This window comes from Mobula hypostoma, chromosome 18 (genome assembly GCF_963921235.1).
Source record: "Mobula hypostoma chromosome 18, sMobHyp1.1, whole genome shotgun sequence".
Classification (NCBI taxonomy): Eukaryota; Metazoa; Chordata; class Chondrichthyes; order Myliobatiformes; family Myliobatidae; genus Mobula; species Mobula hypostoma.
In genome coordinates, this window is record NC_086114.1 from 66,811,472 (window position 1) to 66,825,002 (window position 13,531).

General features: G+C 48.5%; 1 pseudogene; it reads left to right on the top strand.

Annotated features, from left to right (window-relative positions):
• The window catches only part of LOC134358132 (sin3 histone deacetylase corepressor complex component SDS3-like), a 74,038-nt pseudogene extending 63,122 nt beyond the window's left edge, over window positions 1-10,916 (top strand).
• Window positions 10,917-13,531: the final 2,615 nt, after the last annotated feature.

Sequence of the window (13,531 nt, forward strand, 5' to 3'; positions counted from 1 at the left end):
GATGGAGAGGGTGTGGTGTTTACTACAGTGTGACTGACAGAGTGATGGAGAGGGTGTGGTGTTTACGATAGTGTGAGTGACTGAGTGATGGAGAGGGTGTGGTGTTTATGACAGTGTGACTGACAGAGTGATGGAGAGGGTGTGGGGTTTACGACAGTGTGACTGACAGAGTGATGGAGAGGGTGTGGTGTTTACGACAGTGTGACAGACAGAGTGATGGAGAGGGTGTGGGGTTTACTACAGTGTGACAGACAGAGTGATGGAGAGGGTGTAGTGTTTACGACAGTGTGAGTGACTGAGTGATGGAGAGGGTGTGGGGTTTATGACAGTGTGACAGACAGAGTGATGGAGAGGGTGTGGGGTTTACGACAGTGTGACAGACAGAGTGATGGAGAGGGTGTGGGGTTTACGACAGTGTGACTGACAGAGTGATGGAGAGGGTGTGGTGTTTACGACAGTGTGAGTGACTGAGTGATGGAGAGGGTGTGGGGTTTTCGACAGTGTGACAGACAGAGTGATGGAGAGGGTGTGGTGCTTACGACAGTGTGACTGACAGAATGATGGAGAGGGTGTAGGGTTTACGACAGTGTGACTGACAGAGTGATGGAGAGGGTGTGGTGTTTACGACAGTGTGAGTGACTGAGTGATGGAGAGGGTGTGGGGTTTACTACAGTGTGACTGACAGAGTAATGGAGAGGGTGTGGGGATTACGACAGTGTGACTGACAGAGTGATGGAGAGGGTGTGGTGTTTAAGACAGTGTGACAGACAGAGTGATGGAGAGGGTGTGGGGTTTCCGACAGTGTGACTGACAGAGTGATGGAGAGGGTGTGGTGTTTACGACAGTGTGACTGACAGAGTGATGGAGTGGGTGTGGGGTTTACGACAGTTTGACTGACAGAGTGATGGAGAGGGGGTGGTGTTTACGACAGTGTGAGTGACTGAGTGATGGAGAGGGTGTGGTGTTTACTACAGTGTGACTGACAGAGTGATGGAGAGGGTGTGGTGTTTACGACAGTGTGAGTGACTGAGTGATGGAGAGGGTGTGGTGTTTATGACAGTGTGACTGACAGAGTGATGGAGAGGGTGTGGGGTTTACGACAGTGTGACTGACAGAGTGATGGAGAGGGTGTGGTGTTTACGACAGTGTGACTGACAGAGTGATGGAGAGGGTGTGGTGTTTACGACAGTGTGAGTGACAGAGTGATGGAGAGGGTGTGGTGTTTACTACAGTGTGACTGACAGAGTGATGGAGAGGGTGTGGGGTTTACGACAGTGTGACTGACAGAGTGATGGAGAGGGTGTGGGGTTTACGGACAGTGTGACTGACAGAGTGATGGAGAGGGTGTGGGGTTTACGACAGTGTGACTGACAGAGTGATGGAGAGGGTGTGGGGTTTACGACAGTGTGACAGACAGAGTGATGGAGAGGGTGTGGGGTTTACGACAGTGTGACTGACAGAGTGATGGAGAGGGTGTGGTGTTTACGACAGTGTGAGTGACTGAGTGATGGAGAGGGTGTGGGGTTTACGACAGTGTGACAGACAGAGTGATGGAGAGGGTGTGGGGTTTTCGACAGTGTGACTGACAGAGTGATGGAGATGGTGTGGTGTTTACGACAGTGTGACTGACAGAGTGATGGAGAGGGTGTGGTGTTTACGACAGTGTGAGTGACTGAGTGATGGAGAGGGTGTGGGGTTTATGACAGTGTGACAGACAGAGTGATGGAGAGGGTGTGGTGTTTACGACAGTGTGACAGACAGAGTGATGGAGAGGGTGTGGGGTTTACGACAGTGTGACAGACAGAGTGATGGAGAGGGTGTGGGGTTTTCGACAGTGTGACAGACAGAGTGATGGAGAGGGTGTGGTGTTTACGACAGTGTGACTGACAGAATGATGGAGAGGGTGTAGGGTTTACGACAGTGTGACTGACAGAGTGATGGAGAGGGTGTGGTGTTTACGACAGTGTGAGTGACTGAGTGATGGAGAGGGTGTGGGGTTTACTACAGTGTGACTGACAGAGTGATGGAGAGGGTGTGGGGTTTACGACAGTGTGACTGACAGAGTGATGGAGAGGGTGTGGTGTTTACGACAGTGTGACAGACACAGTGATGGAGAGGGTGTGGGGTTTACGACAGTGTGACTGACAGAGTGATGGAGAGGGTGTGGTGTTTACGACAGTGTGACTGACAGAGTGATGGAGAGGGTGTGGGGTTTACGACAGTGTGACTGACAGAGTGATGGAGAGGGTGTGGTGTTTACGACAGTGTGAGTGACTGAGTGATGGAGAGGGTGTGGTGTTTACTACAGTGTGACTGACAGAGTGATGGAGAGGGTGTGGTGTTTACGACAGTGTGAGTGACTGAGTGATGGAGAGGGTGTGGTGTTTATGACAGTGTGACTGACAGAGTGATGAAGAGGGTGTGGGGTTTACGACAGTGTGACTGACAGAGTGATGGAGAGGGTGTGGTGTTTACGACAGTGTGACAGACAGAGTGATGGAGAGGCTGTGGTGTTTACGACAGTGTGAGTGACAGAGTGATGGAGAGGGTGTGGTGTTTACTACAGTGTGACTGACAGAGTGATGGAGAGCGTGTGGGGTTTACTACAGTGTGACTGACAGAGTGATGGAGAGGGTGTGGGGTTTACGACAGTGTGACTGACAGAGTGATGGAGAGGGTGTGGTGCTTACGACAGTGTGACAGACAGAGTGATGGAGAGGGTGTGGGGTTTACGTCAGTGTGACTAACAGAGAGATGGAGAGGGTGTGGGGTTTACTGCAGTGTGACTGACTGAGTGATGGAGAGGGTGTGGGGTTTACGACAGTGTGACAGACAGAGTGATGGAGAGGGTGTGGGGTTTACGACAGTGTGACTGACAGAGTGATGGAGAGGGTGTGGTGTTTACGACAGTGTGAGTGACTGAGTGATGGAGAGGGTGTGGGGTTTACGACAGTGTGACAGACAGAGTGATGGAGAGGGTGTGGGGTTTACGACAGTGTGACAGACAGAGTGATGGAGAGGGTGTGGTGTTTACGACAGTGTGACTGACAGAGTGATGGAGAGGGTGTGGGGTTTACGACAGTGTGACTGACAGAGTGATGGAGAGGGTGTGGGGTTTACGACAGTGTGACTGACAGAGTGATGGAGAGGGTGTGGTGTTTACGACAGTGTGACTGACAGAGTGATGGAGAGGGTGTGGGGTTTACGACAGTGTGACTGACAGAGTGATGGAGAGGGTGTGGGGTTTACGACAGTGTGACAGACAGAGTGATGGAGAGGGTGTGGGGTTTACGACAGTGTGACTGACAGAGTGATGGAGAGGGTGTGGTGTTTACGACAGTGTGAGTGACTGAGTGATGGAGAGGGTGTGGGGTTTACGACAGTGTGACTGACAGAGTGATGGAGAGGGTGTGGGGTTTACGACAGTGTGACTGACAGAGTGATGGAGAGGGTGTGGTGTTTACGACAGTGTGACTGACAGAGTGATGGAGAGGGTGTGGGGTTTACGACAGTGTGACTGACAGAGTGATGGAGAGGGTGTGGTGTTTACGACAGTGTGAGTGACTGAGTGATGGAGAGGGTGTGGGGTTTACGACAGTGTGACTGACAGAGTGATGGAGAGGGTGTGGGGTTTACGACAGTGTGACTGACAGAGTGATGGAGAGGGTGTGGTGTTTACGACAGTGTGACTGACAGAGTGATGGAGAGGGTGTGGGGTTTACGACAGTGTGACTGACAGACAGAGTGATGGAGAGGGTGTGGTGTTTACGACAGTGTGAGTGACTGAGTGATGGAGAGGGTGTGGTGTTTACTACAGTGTGACTGACAGAGTGATGGAGAGGGTGTGGGGTTTACGACAGTGTGACTGACAGAGTGATGGAGAGGGTGTGGTGTTTACGACAGTGTGACAGACAGAGTGATGGAGAGGGTGTGGTGTTTACTACAGTGTGACTGACAGAGTGATGGAGAGGGTGTGGTGTTTACGATAGTGTGAGTGACTGAGTGATGGAGAGGGTGTGGTGTTTATGACAGTGTGACTGACAGAGTGATGGAGAGGGTGTGGGGTTTACGACAGTGTGACTGACAGAGTGATGGAGAGGGTGTGGTGTTTACGACAGTGTGACAGACAGAGTGATGGAGAGGGTGTGGGGTTTACGACAGTGTGACAGACAGAGTGATGGAGAGGGTGTGGGGTTTACGACAGTGTGACTGACAGAGTGATGGAGAGGGTGTGGTGTTTACGACAGTGTGAGTGACTGAGTGATGGAGAGGGTGTGGGGTTTACGACAGTGTGACAGACAGAGTGATGGAGAGGGTGTGGGGTTTTCGACAGTGTGACAGACAGAGTGATGGAGAGGGTGTGGTGTTTACGACAGTGTGACTGACAGAATGATGGAGAGGGTGTAGGGTTTACGACAGTGTGACTGACAGAGTGATGGAGAGGGTGTGGTGTTTACGACAGTGTGAGTGACTGAGTGATGGAGAGGGTGTGGGGTTTACTACAGTGTGACTGACAGAGTGATGGAGAGGGTGTGGGGTTTACGACAGTGTGACTGACAGAGTGATGGAGAGGGTGTGGTGTTTACGACAGTGTGACAGACAGAGTGATGGAGAGGGTGTGGGGTTTACGACAGTGTGACTGACAGAGTGATGGAGAGGGTGTGGTGTTTACGACAGTGTGACTGACAGAGTGATGGAGAGGGTGTGGGGTTTACGACAGTGTGACTGACAGAGTGATGGAGAGGGTGTGGTGTTTACGACAGTGTGACAGACAGAGTGATGGAGAGGGTGTGGTGTTTACTACAGTGTGACAGACAGAGTGATGGAGAGGGTGTGGTGTTTACGACAGTGTGAGTGACTGAGTGATGGAGAGGGTGTGGTGTTTACGACAGTGTGACTGACAGAGTGATGGAGAGGGTGTGGGGTTTACGACAGTGTGACTGACAGAGTGATGGAGAGGGTGTGGTGTTTACGACAGTGTGACTGACAGAGTGATGGAGAGGGTGTGGTGTTTACTACAGTGTGACTGACAGAGTGATGGAGAGGGTGTGGTGTTTACGACAGTGTGACTGACAGAGTGATGGAGAGGGTGTGGTGTTTACGACAGTGTGACTGACAGAGTGATGGAGAGGGTGTGGGGTTTACGACAGTGTGACTGACAGAGTGATGGAGAGGGTGTGGTGTTTACGACAGTGTGACAGACAGAGTGATGGAGAGGGTGTGGGGTTTACTACAGTGTGACTGACAGAGTGATGGAGAGGGTGTGGGGTTTACGACAGTGTGACTGACAGAGTGATGGAGAGGGTGTGGTGTTTACGACAGTGTGAGTGACTGAGTGATGGAGAGGGTGTGGGGTTTACGACAGTGTGACAGACAGAGTGATGGAGAGGGTGTGGGGTTTACAACAGTGTGACAGACAGAGTGATGGAGAGGGTGTGGTGTTTACAACAGTGTGAGTGACTGAGTGATGGAGAGGGGTTGTGGGGTTCCGGTAGTGGACTGACAGGATGATGGAGAGGGTGTGGGGTTTACAACAGTGTGACTGACAGAGAGATGGAGAGGGTGTGGGGTTTACTACAGTGTGACTGACTGAGTGATGGAGAGGGTGTGGGGTTCCAGCAGATGTGTGACAGACAGAGTGATGGAAGGTATATGGGGTTTACGACAGTGTGACTGACAGAGTGATGGAGAGGGTGTGGTGTTTACGACAGTGTGAGTGACTGAGTGATGCAGAGGGTGTGGGGTTTACGACAGTGTGACAAGAGTGATGGGAGAGGATGTGGGTTCTGGACAGATCTGAACAACAGCGTGATGGAGAGGGTGTGGTGTTTACAACAGTGTGACTGACAGAATGATGAAGAAGGTGGTAGGGTTACGAAAGTGTGACAGACAGAGTGATGGAGAGGGTCTGGTGTTTACGACAGTGTGAGTGACTGAGTGATGGAGAGGGTGTGGGGTTTACTACAGTGTGAGTGACTGAGTGATGGAGAGGGTGTGGGGTTTACGACAGTGTGACTGACAGAGTGATGGAGAGGGTGTGGTGTTTACGACAGTGTGACAGACAGAGTGATGGAGAGGGTGTGGTGTTTACACAGTGTGACTGACAGAGTGATGGAGAGGGTGTGGTGTTTACGACAGTGTGAGTGACGAGTGATGGAGAGGGTGTGGTGTTATGACAGTGTGACTGACAGATGATGGAGAGGGTGTGGGGTTTACGACAGTGTGACTGACAGAGTGATGGAGAGGGTGTGGTGGTTTACGACAGTGTGACTGACAGAGTGATGGAGAGGGTGTGGGGTTTACGACAGTGTGACTGACAGAGTGATGGAGAGGGTGTGGGGTTTACGACAGTGTGACTGACAGAGTGATGGAGAGGGTGTGGTGTTTACGACAGTGTGACTGACAGAGTGATGGAGAGGGTGTGGGGTTTACGACAGTGTGACTGACAGAGTGATGGAGAGGGTGTGGGGTTTACGACAGTGTGACTGACAGAGTGATGGAGAGGGTGTGGGGTTTACGACAGTGTGACTGACAGAGTGATGGAGAGGGTGTGGTGTTTACGACAGTGTGACTGACAGAGTGATGGAGAGGGTGTGGTGTTTACGACAGTGTGACTGACAGAGTGATGGAGAGGGTGTGGGGTTTACGACAGTGTGACTGACAGAGTGATGGAGAGGGTGTGGGGTTTACGACAGTGTGACAGACAGAGTGATGGAGAGGGTGTGGTGTTTACGACAGTGTGAGTGACAGAGTGATGGAGAGGGTGTGGTGTTTACTACAGTGTGACTGACAGAGTGATGGAGAGGGTGTGGGGTTTACTACAGTGTGACTGACAGAGTGATGGAGAGGGTGTGGGGTTTACGACAGTGTGACTGACAGAGTGATGGAGAGGGTGTGGGGTTTACGACAGTGTGACAGACAGAGTGATGGAGAGGGTGTGGGGTTTACAACAGTGTGACAGACAGAGTGATGGAGAGGGTGTGGGGTTTACAACAGTGTGACAGACAGAGTGATGGAGAGGGTGTGGTGTTTACAACAGTGTGAGTGACTGAGTGATGGAGAGGGTGTGGGGTTTACGGTAGTGTGACTGACAGGATGATGGAGAGGGTGTGGGGTTTACAACAGTGTGACTGACAGAGAGATGGAGAGGGTGTGGGGTTTACTACAGTGTGACTGACTGAGTGATGGAGAGGGTGTGGGGTTTACGACAGTGTGACAGACAGAGTGATGGAGAGGGTGTGGGGTTTACGACAGTGTGACTGACAGAGTGATGGAGAGGGTGTGGTGTTTACGACAGTGTGAGTGACTGAGTGATGCAGAGGGTGTGGGGTTTACGACAGTGTGACAAGAGTGATGGAGAGGGTGTGGGGTTTTCGACAGTGTGACAGACAGCGTGATGGAGAGGGTGTGGTGTTTACAACAGTGTGACTGACAGAATGATGGAGAGGGTGTAGGGTTTACGACAGTGTGACAGACAGAGTGATGGAGAGGGTCTGGTGTTTACGACAGTGTGAGTGACTGAGTGATGGAGAGGGTGTGGGGTTTACTACAGTGTGACTGACAGAGTGATGGAGAGTGTGTGGGGTTTACGACAGTGTGACTGACAGAGTGATGGAGAGGGTGTGGTGTTTACGACAGTGTGACAGACAGAGTGATGGAGAGGGTGTGGTGTTTACTACAGTGTGACTGACAGAGTGATGGAGAGGGTGTGGTGTTTACGACAGTGTGAGTGACTGAGTGATGGAGAGGGTGTGGTGTTTATGACAGTGTGACTGACAGAGTGATGGAGAGGGTGTGGGGTTTACGACAGTGTGACTGACAGAGTGATGGAGAGGGTGTGGTGTTTACGACAGTGTGACAGACAGAGTGATGGAGAGGGTGTGGGATTTACTACAGTGTGACATACAGAGTGATGGAGAGGGTGTGGTGTTTACGACAGTGTGAGTGACTGAGTGATGGAGAGGGTGTGGGGTTTACGACAGTGTGACAGACAGAGTGATGGAGAGGGTGTGGGGTTTACGACAGTTTGACTGACAGAGTGATGGAGAGGGTGTGGTGTTTACGACAGTGTGAGTGACTGAGTGATGGAGAGGGTGTGCGGTTTACGACAGTGTGACAGACAGAGTGATGGAGAGGGTGTGGGGTTTTCGACAGTGTGACAGACAGAGTGATGGAGAGGGTGTGGTGTTTACGACAGTGTGACTGACAGAATGATGGAGAGGGTGTCGGGTTTACGACAGTGTGACTGACAGAGTGATGGAGAGGGTGTGGTGTTTACGACAGTGTGAGTGACTGAGTGATGGAGAGGGTGTGGGGTTTACTACAGTGTGACTGACAGAGTGATGGAGAGGGTGTGGGGTTTACGACAGTGTGACTGACAGAGTGATGGAGAGGGTGTGGTGTTTACGACAGTGTGACAGACAGAGTGATGGAGAGGGTGTGGGGTTTACTACAGTGTGACTGACAGAGTGATGGAGAGGGTGTGGTGTTTACGACAGTGTGACAGACAGAGTGATGGAGAGGCTGTGGGGTTTACGACAGTGTGACTGACAGAGTGATGGAGAGGGTGTGGTGTTTACGACAGTGTGAGTGACAGAGTGATGGAGAGGGTGTTGTGTTTACTACAGTGTGACTGACAGAGTGATGGAGAGGGTGTGGGGTTTACTACAGTGTGACTGACAGAGTGATGGAGAGGGTGTGGTGTTTACTACAGTGTGACTGACAGAGTGATGGAGAGGGTGTGGTGTTTACGACAGTGTGAGTGACTGAGTGATGGAGAGGGTGTAGGGTTTACGACAGTGTGACTGACAGAGTGATGGAGAGGGTGTGGGGTTTACTACAGTGTGACTGACAGAGTGATGGAGAGGGTGTGGGGTTTACAACAGAGTGACTGACAGAGTGATGGAGAGGGTGTGGTGTTTACGACAGTGTGAGTGACTGAGTGATGGAGAGGGTGTGGGGTTTACAATAGTGTGACTGACAGAGTGATGGAGGTGGAGTGACTGACGGCAGACTGAAGTAATTGAGTGTATAGACATTAAGAAAAGTGGACGTGCAGAGATTTCGAAAAATATTAAGTTAGATAACTTGCCCGGATCGGTCAAGATATACGCCAGGGGACAGTGGAAGTGGGAAAGAGATTGCTGAGCCTCTGGCAATCAACTTTGTATCATCAATAGGGAAGTGAGAAGTACCAGATGATTGGAAGTTTGCTAATGTCCCTTGTTCAAGAAAGGGAGTAGAGATAACTCAGGACATTATAGACCAGTTGTTTTGGAAAAGTTCCTGAGAGGCAGCATTTATGAGCATTTGGAGAGACAAAATCTGATCAAGGATAGTCAGCATTGCTTTGTCAAAGGCAGATCATGCCTTATGAACCTGACTGAATTCTTTGAGGAGGTTACAAATCCCACTGATAAGGTAGAGCAGTGGATTTAGTGTATATGGATTTCAGTAAGGCATTTTACAAGGTTCCTCACGTGAGACTCATTCAGAAAGCAGTGAGGCATGGGATCCAAGGAGATCTTGCTTTGTCGATCTAGAATTAGCTTGCCCACAGAAGGCAATGGGTGGTTATTGATGGTTCATATTCTGCATGGAGGATGGTAATCAGTGGAGTTCGGCAGGGATCTGTTCTGGGACCTCTCCTCCTTATGATTTTTCTCAATGACCTGGAATTTGAATGGCAGTTAGTAAGCCTGCTGATGACACAAAAAGTTGAGGGTGCTGTAGATAGTCTGGAGGGTTGTCAAAGGTTACAACGGAACATAGATAGGATGCAGAACTGGGCTGAGAAGTGGCAGATGGAGATCAACCCTGATAAGTTGAAGTGGTTCATTTTGGTAGATCAAATTTGAAGTCAGAATATAATATTTTTGTGTACTGTGTAGCCCACAGTATAATAAGGGACTACTTTATGTTTTAGTAACATGTCGTTGAATGCGCTATTAGGCGCGTATTGAGCATGTACTATTAGACGCGTATTGATCTGTACGTGTGTGCCTATTGCCAACTATTACAACGACGAGGGTGAGCTAGACGGTGTCAACAATGAGGACGAACATAGTATCCGTGGCTGTGACTCGGATGAAGATACAGAGGATGCAAGGGAGACCGATATTGCTAATAAGCAGGATGATGAAGACTACCCGGAAGTAAAAGAACAGATGTACCAGGAGAAAATGACATCTCTCAAAAGACAGCTACAGCAGTTACAGGAAGGCACTTTGCAGGAGTATCAGAAAAGGATGAAGAAACTAGATCAACAATACAAGGAAAGAATACGAAATGCAGGGCTTCCTCTGCAACTGGAGACAGAACAAATGGAAAGAAATTATATTAAAAAGAAGAAAGCAGCAGTGAAGGAATTTGAAGATAAAAAGGTTGACTTAGAAGAAAAGGAAAAGATGATTGAGAATCAGAGGCTAACAATGGAACTCACAGGACATTCTATGGAGGTAAAGCCAATAATGACTGGGAAACTAGGGAGGAGACCTAATGACCCTGTTCCAATTACAGACAAAAGACGAAAACCTGCACCTGCGCAGTTAAATTACTTGTTAACAGATGAACAGATAATGGAAGATCTGCGAACTCTCAATAAGCTTAAATCTCCGAAAAGACCAGCATATCCGTCTTCTCCTGAACATCTTCCCAGCACTCCTTCTGAATCACCAGCACAAAGATATGAAGCACGAACAGAAGGTGGAAAGTTATAATACGATAAGAGATGGTATCATAAAGGTCAGGCTATCTATTTGGATTCTAAGGGGAATACGAAGATTGGCTGTGTAATTAGCTCCATTGGAACAAATGAGATATGGGTAAGGAAGACAAGTGATTACACAAAGATGCGTATCTATCTAGGACAGCTGCACAGAGGAGTCTTCATTATACAGAGGCGATCTGCTGCCTAGAACCCTTAGCAAGTTGGAGGCGCACATGTTCTTAACTCCCTATGCTCAGAGGTCAACTTCTCATGACTTTTATATGGAAATCGGTATTAAAACAAACAAGTTTATTGACAGACTGAAGAACACACTATTTGAAGACACTTTCCAATGCCATCTCAGTTTTGATGATTGTACATATTTTTAAGAATAACATTCACCTTTTCACAGATTTCACTTTGCTTTTGTCATCTTTGCAAGATGGAGGTGACTACTCTTTATGGTTGGAACCTGCCAAGTTGTGGATCGTTCAGTTTATTCCAGACAATAGAGTGAAGAGCTATTTACTTCAGTGCTGGACAATCTAGAGCAGACGCTGCCCCCCCGCCGAGATACTTGAGTTATAAATGGGTCTTAGATCAAAAGTTAAAAAAAGGCTTGTTATAATTTGATATTATTATGTTACTTTGTTATAATTTGATATTATTAAGTTACTAAGTAAACAAATGGTAGGCATTTGTATGTTAAGGGTAAACATATTTGTTTAGCATAGTGCCCCAGTTAAAAAACAGTTGATGCACTGTTAAAATAAAAGGGGAGGAGTGTACCGCATAGCCTACAGTATAATAAGGTTCTACTTTATGTTTTAGTAATACGTCGTTGGATGCGCTATTAGGTGCATATTGAGCATGCGCTATTAGACGCGTATTGATCTGTACGTGTGTGCCGAGTTTGTTTTCTGCCAGTAAAGAACCATGAACCTTAGCTCCCGTCTCCCGTGTTTTTATTAATAGCATTGTTGTGTAACCAGGCCATATACACAACATAATGGTAAGACTCTGGGCAGTGTGGAGGATCTGAGAGATTACCTCACGGCTCTTGAACTAAATTCCACGGTTGATGAAGGCCATCACACCATATGCCTTCTTAACAACACTGTCAACCTGCGCAGCAGCTTTGAGTGTCCTACCATTACAGTCGCTAGTCAACAGTGCAAACACTTCATCTGCACAAATAAGACCATATGACCATAAGACATAAGAGCAGAATTAGGCCATTCAGCCCATCGACTGCTCCATCATTCCATCATGTCTGATCCCGGATCCCACTCAACCCCATACATCTGCCTTCTCACTATATGCTTTGATGTCCTAACCAATCAGGAAACCTTCAACTTTTGCCTTAGATTTAACAATAGACTTGGCCTCCACTGCAGTCTGTGGCAGAGCATTCCACAGATTCACTACTCCCTGGTAAGAATATTCCGCCTTACCTCTGTTCTAAAAGGTCTCCCCCTCAGTTTTGAGGCTGTGCCCTCTAGTTCTGGATACCCCCACCACAGGAAACATCCCCTCCACATCCACCCCATCTTGTCTTTTCAACATTCAATATGTTTCAATGAGATCCCCCCGCATTCTTCTAAATTGCTGCAGTTGTTACTGACTTCATTAAAACCTGTGTGGATGAGTGTGTGCCCACAAAGACTTACTGTACATTCCCAAACTAAAACCGTGGATGAACCAGGAGGCACGTCGTCTGCTGAAGGTTAGATCTGTGGCATTCAAGTCTGGCAACCAGGCCTGTACCAGAAAAGCAGGTATGATTTGCAGAAGGCTATTTCGAGAGCGAAGAGACTATTTTGAACGAGGTTGGAGGCAACATCGGATGCACGGCAACTCTGGCAGGGACTGCAAGACATTGCTTCCTACAAAGTGAAACCCAATAGCATGAATGGCACTGATGCTGCACTACCAGATGAATTCAACGCCTTCTATGCCCGCTTTGACTGGGAGAACACAACTACAGCTGTGAAGATCCCTGCTGCACCTGATGACCCTGTGATCTCTGTCTCAGAGGCTGATGTTAGACTGTCTTTAAAGAGAGTGAACCCTCGCAAGGCAGAAGGTCCTAGGAAGAGTGATGTGAGCTGCCTTAATGACTATCGCCCAGTAGCATTCACATCGACAGTGATGAAATGCCTTGAGAGGTTGGTCATGAATAGACTGAACTCCTGCCTCAGCAAGGACCTAAATCCATTGCAATTTGCCTATCATTACAATAGGTCAATGGCAGATGCAATCTCAATGGCTCTCCACATGGCTTTAGACCACCTGGACAACACAAACACCTGTGTCAGGATGCTGTTCATCGACTATAGCTCAGCATTTAATACCATCATTCCCACAATCCTGATTGAGAAGTTGCAGAACCTGGGCCTCTGTACCTCCCTCGGCAATTGGATCCTCGACTTCCTAACCGGAAGACCACAATCTGTGCGGATTGGTGATAATATATCCTCCTCACTGACGATCAACACTGATGCACCTCAGGGGTGTGTGCTTAGCCCACTGCTCTACTCTTTATATAGTCATAGTCATAGTCATAGTCATACATTATTGATCCTGGGGGAAATTGGTTTTCGTTACAGTTGCACCATAAATAATAAATAGTAATAAAACCATAAATAGCTAAATAGTAACCATAAATAGTTAAATAAACCATGCATATACACATGACTGTGTGGTTAGGCATAGCTCAAATACCATCTACAAACTTGCTGATGATACAACCATTGTTAGTAGAATCTCAGTTGGTGACCAGAGGGCGCACAGGAGTAAGATATGCCAACTAGTGGAATGGTG